Below are 6,160 nucleotides of genomic sequence, written 5' to 3' on the forward strand. Positions count from 1 at the left end.
AAATGTTAGTCATCAACGGATTCAAAACCTTTCGAGTATAACATTGCACCAAACAGATAAGCAAGCAAATATAAGCATCAGCAAGACAACATTATGTGTTTGAATGAGTTACAGGTATAGTATAATATTGATATGATATTGTTAAAATTGTAATGATAAAATGATAATAACAAGAATACAGAACTGCGGTATAGACCGAAGAATAAAAAGGCCACCCCCCCCCCCCGAAAAAAAAGGAGATACTCAGAAAACTTTCAGTGGTAAAACGAAAAAAAAAAAAGCAAAAATCACACGATATTAAACAGGAATGATACCCAAAGATAATCCATTTATGTTGATTGAGTGCAACAATATGAGCACATTCGAGCAGAACGCGTATTAGTGAAGTTTGAGGAACATCCTTTTAGACAATACAATCATGAATCTTTAAAGTTTCATTACTTATAATATACCGCCATCGCTGGATTAGAAGACTACGACAGTTCGTGACGTCACTGCAGGACAACGATAATTATAAGAAAAAACATGAAGAGAATTCAACATAACTATGTTCATTTTTTTAGCATCAAAACATTTCAGAAAGCAGGGAGAATATCACCCTTAACATGTCATCAAAGTCAAGGTTTTTCTTTTAGAAATTACATTTTGTGGGACATTCTCATGCAAAATAAATGAAGTTATGCCATTTTTTGGTTACAAGTCTTTTATTCACTCGCTATTTTTTAAATAATGATTATTCAATCATGTTCTTATAGATATACCTTTTTAGAAATGGTGACTTTTGAGGGGAAGGTGTTGTTGCAAAATATTCGATGAAAAACGTGATTTTTATCATATTTCATAACGATTTTACAAACCAATGGAATAGATGAATTTTCCTATTATGACGAGCAGCATCATCTCATCCAATGAATGAATGAATGATGATGATGATGATGAAACAGCATTTCCAGTGCCATTTATCTGTAGAAACATTCAAAGGCGCCCAGCTCCCACAAAGTGTCACACATCATTCTCAAAGTTGCTGGAAAAGATAAGTCTTCATTTCAGACTTGAGGGTATTGTGTAATTTTGACCGATATTTATATTTTTTGAAGACAAATAAACTAAAAACAAATAATGCTTTCTTCCTTCCAATGTATTCGGGACAAATTCACTCTTCTGTTTGTAAGAATCTTCATTCCTTTTTTTTTTTCTTATTATTATACACATCCTCTTAACCTCCTTTATATTAATATTTTCCGTAGGACTCCTTACAGCGCAAGGTCAAAATAATGCTCTTTCGACATTCCAGCATTTTATATATCTTTTTTGGGGGGTGGGGGTGGGGATGGGGGGATTTCTTATTCATTGTCTTTAAAAGAAACCTCTATAGGTGACGTTTAAACTTCTGCATTTTAACATAATATATAGATACCATTATTGAGTATATGAGGTTTCAGAATTTATAGTGATGTTAGAGGAATAAGAATGTTTTCAAAACTCATAACAATTCACAATGAACAAGGATGATGAAATAGCAGCTTCACATAAAAATGTATAATTGGGTATTCAAGGAAGCAGAACAAAAGAAGAAAGCATGCATAAATTCTACACAAAATAAAGTAGATTGTAATGGAATTAAAGCTGCTGAAAAATATGAGCCTCATCTGTCATTATCCTTGTTCGGTGTTTCATATTTTGGGGTTTTCAGAGTGTTAATTGGTTTATCTGTTCAAGGATCACCTAATTGTGTAATATACTGTACAAAACACTACTTCAATGTGCCTGATGTGAAATCTTGTAATAATAGTTTGTATAGTGCGTTATACATTGTGATGGGTTGCACGTCCCCCTCTAGAGAGGGCGGCACATTTTTATAGAGCTATGGAAATACTCAGTGTCAGAAATTATCACAACTTATGGACTTGGTTTTAGTGTCTGCAACATTACATGGGGACACTGGTACTCCGACAGCAGTGCAGTTAGATCATTCACGAAAAGAGGAAAATGTCATCACAAGTACCGGTATAAATATAGAAACAATCAACAACAATTTCAAATGCATTTTGACCATCATTATAATGTAATCATATCAGGATCGCATATCAATAGTAATTATGTTTTTGTGTAAGCGTAAATATTTTGTGTAAAAATACACTTTTTGGCCATTATCGAGATGATGATGAGTACTTTTTATCAATAGACTTAAAGAACGAACAAAGACAAAGGAAGGTGCATGGTGATTACTATACATACATCATATAATATCAGAGTATAGTATTTAGATTAAACGTACATTTTAATATTTTCACCAATTTACACAATACATATACAAGATGTCATGACCAAAATACTTCCCATAGGGCGTAAATAAATAATTAATAACTAAAAATTCAACAAATGGATCAAAATAACTAATAAAATATCAAGGTAGATTTGTCACTCTCTAGTTCTAGCAGTGTAGAAGGAAAGAAGGGACTTCTGAGCTCAAAATCAGTGAGAAAAGAAGGCTATTGATTGTTAATGACGTCACTAATGACAGGTATGTGCTTCAACTCAATGATGAAATTTCCGAATTCCACTGGGCATGTTATCACCAAGCTATTGAAACAAAACATAATATCGTGTTAACCAAGTATAAATTCAGTCTCGATAAGCCAAAGGACATAACCTGCTGGAAAAAAAGTCGATTCAGCATGGATTAGAAAAACAAAACAAAACAAACAAATGAGAACGAAATGATCTCTCCCCACCCCTCGGCCAGAAAATAGCATTTATCTGTGAGACCTAAAGAAAGCAGGTATAGACATTGACGTTCTTTTAAGCAGAAATTGATAGAAACAGTTCATCCATTTTCTGTAGGGCCTGCTGAACGTGTCTGTTGGAATCCCAGAAGAGTGCATGTTTCTCTATATATAAAAAAAAAAGGATAGAAAGTAATGTTCAGTTTAGCAGAATATATTTGTATCAGCGTTAGAACATGCCTTCAACCATAAATACAGCCTGTGTTTTGGGGGTAAAGTTGTGCAATACACCTTCGCGTCATTATCGACCACACCCATTGCAGGAACAGTGCGACGGCCACGGAATCATAACACGACTATTAAGTTCACAACCGATGTGTATAGCGCCCTCGTTTCGTTGCCAAAAATAGACCTTCCTCTTGCGGGTGATAAATAGCCTATGATCTTACTGAGCATGATTCAGTCTGCAAAAGATTCATGTCCTGCACCCGGACTCGCGGTCTCATCAACTTTGAAGTTTTTTTTTTTTTCTGTCTCTTTGAGGTACACTTTCCGTTCACAGTAACAGGTTGGTTTTTATGATGATCAATGATCTATTAATTTGATTATCAAAGGAAATATGGTTTGTTGTTGGTGCTGGTTGTGTATGTTGTTGTGATTTTTGTTTTGTGTGTATGTCTATGCGTGGGTGTTTGTTTGTTTGTAAATTTGTTTTTACAAAGTTTCACGGAAATTATGTCGTTTTGTGTTCTTATCCAATACTGCAGATTGTTTTTTTTTTTCGGTTTTGAGTTTTTGTGTACTATGAGAAATAGAGCGAAAGAACGGGGGAGAGAGACTGATGGTGATATATTTAGTCTTATAGGACGTATAGACCTATCAATATATACCTCTTCATCATTCTTCCACGGAGAGAAGAAGGTGATAGACGGAAACGTGCAGAGGTTTTCCTACCAACCCTTCTTCTTATTAGTATAAGGACTCGTTTGAAATACTCATAATTCAGTTCGGACCTCCTCAAGTGAAAAAAAAAAAAAAAAATGAGGTTCTGTGACACAGCATGTCGACTGTGGTATTTCAAAATGATCACCACACGTTTGAGAAGAGAGGGAGAGGAGAGGGAAAGGAAGACTCTAGAAATGAACCTTTGCTGTATAAGATCTTGATGACAATGGAGGTCAATGTTGACGTGTATGCGAGTTATTCAAATTTGTTAGTCGCCTATTAGATAAAGGCGAGAAAGCAATTAGCTGCTTACACACTATAGCACTAAAGGTGCTTTCTGCCTTTTGACTGCAAATATAGGCACGATGCATGCGGATCATTGGCAAGTTTTAACATGGAAATTTAATAGCTGTCTTGTCTTAATTTAAACAAAGCTCCATTCATCAGGCATTGTTTGAGAAGTCACTTAATTCCTGTGAAGAGACTTCCGGCGAAGAAGACGCCTAATAATATTTTTATGTTGATATTATCTATAGTTTCGAATCTAGTTTCAACGCCACGGGTCGCCTTTTTGCATGCCAAATCAAGTTTAAGTTGGCTCATGATGATTGAGTGAATCAATAAGTAAACAGGATCGTTTCATAAAAATCAGACATTAATTTTAAAAGACTGATGATATGAAAATATAAAAATGAGAATACAATAACAATAGACCTATTAGTATTATAGGATAAGATTTAGTTACGTAATACTGGAAAGAAATCAAATAATAAGGGATTGAAATTGATAAAGAGGAAGAAGAAAGCATAAAGAAATTGAAAACGAGAGGGAAGAATAAAAGGAGAACACGCAGAGTATATAGATGAAGAGCCGATAAAAACAAATAGAAAAAGGAACAGATGAATAAGAACAATTTGGAATGAGTCGAATGGAACGACGGTGAAAGCAAACGGAAAAGGAAAAGAAGCATGCAGGAGACGACAGCGACGACGAAAGAAAAAACAATAATAATGATATTGATAATGATAATAATAGTGACACTGGGTAATGATAATAATGATAATAATATCAAAGAAAAAGAAGAAGGTCTTCTTTATCCAGGGTAGCCTCTTCAGTGTCGCCACTGCTCTGTATCATTATAGGGTCTGTTATACCATTTGATAACCCCATACAGCGTTGCCAGGTTACACCTTGGTCGCCTACAGGGACGTGATAGGACTTATTCTGTCCAAGGACGTAAGCACTTATGGGAATCGAACTCGGGTCCTCTGATTGGGAGTCGGGAGACTTACCCACTATTCCACAGTGCCAGAAAATCAACCAAGATACAATTTCTGACAAAGGATTAGCTCTAACTATAGTCTCCATCGCTATGAAAACAAGGAAGCACATAGCGACGTATGTCCCTGTAACACAATGTCATGCACAGCATGGAGCATAATATTATGTGTATATAGCTCCATTGCCAGAGGCTTTTGTTGATTTGTCCACGCTTCAGGGCCTAATAGGGTTTATATAGCAAATATTCATCCGCGGCAATAAAATTGTGATTTTTCTCACAAAGGAATATATATAGCAAGTTGACTTTTATTCTTGTTGCTTTTGTTGGTGTATAAGTTTCTAATGTATGCCGGGTTGATTGATATATCATTCTATGAAAGAGGTATACTAGAGGGAGACACTCCCACAGGGGGAAAAAATGTCACACCATGATTTTAATTCATGACCTGATCATGATATCTCCTCCTATGCATTATCTTGATTTACTTATTCAGTGAATTACTTTCTTTCGTTTTATACACTGAAATCTGTATTATCTCGATGGAATATTTATTCCATCTCAAAGGCATGCTGTCGGCCATAAATCATCAGAGAATGATTTCATTTCAGAGAACCAAAACAGGGAAATATCATTTCCATCACCTAATTCTTCGTTTTGTTCGTAGGGGTATGAAGTCCATCTTTAAAAACAAAAACAAAAAACAAAACAAAACAAAACAAACAAAAAACAAAAACAGACAAACAAACAAAAACGAAAAACTGCAAAAACAAAGAAACACCCTCTCAAAAAACAAAATCAAAACAAAAACGAAAAGAAAAAAAAATTCATCACCATCCGAGGATTCAGCTCAGAGATTCTTCCTGTCGGGATATAGGGTAAAGTAATAAGGTATACCCTTGACCACCCCCCCCCCCCATACATACACTCACACACACAAACACACACACACACACTGCACAAAAAGTTCCGCGGCTCCGCAACCCCCCATCCCCCCTCCCCCCCCCCCAAAAAAAAAAAAACTCTAAAAGAAATAATAACTGTCATCGTAAGATACTTGAAGGTGGAAGACGACGTTTGAGGATTATTAGGGTGGATCCAGCTAGAAATTCCGTAAAGGGGAGGCGCCTTTACAAAATTAAAGAGGGGCGCACGCGCCCCCCACCCCCATTTTTTCTCTCTATTTCTTGTGTTTAAACAAAAAAAAAAA

Source organism: Diadema setosum, chromosome 2, assembly GCF_964275005.1.
Source record: "Diadema setosum chromosome 2, eeDiaSeto1, whole genome shotgun sequence".
Classification (NCBI taxonomy): Eukaryota; Metazoa; Echinodermata; class Echinoidea; order Diadematoida; family Diadematidae; genus Diadema; species Diadema setosum.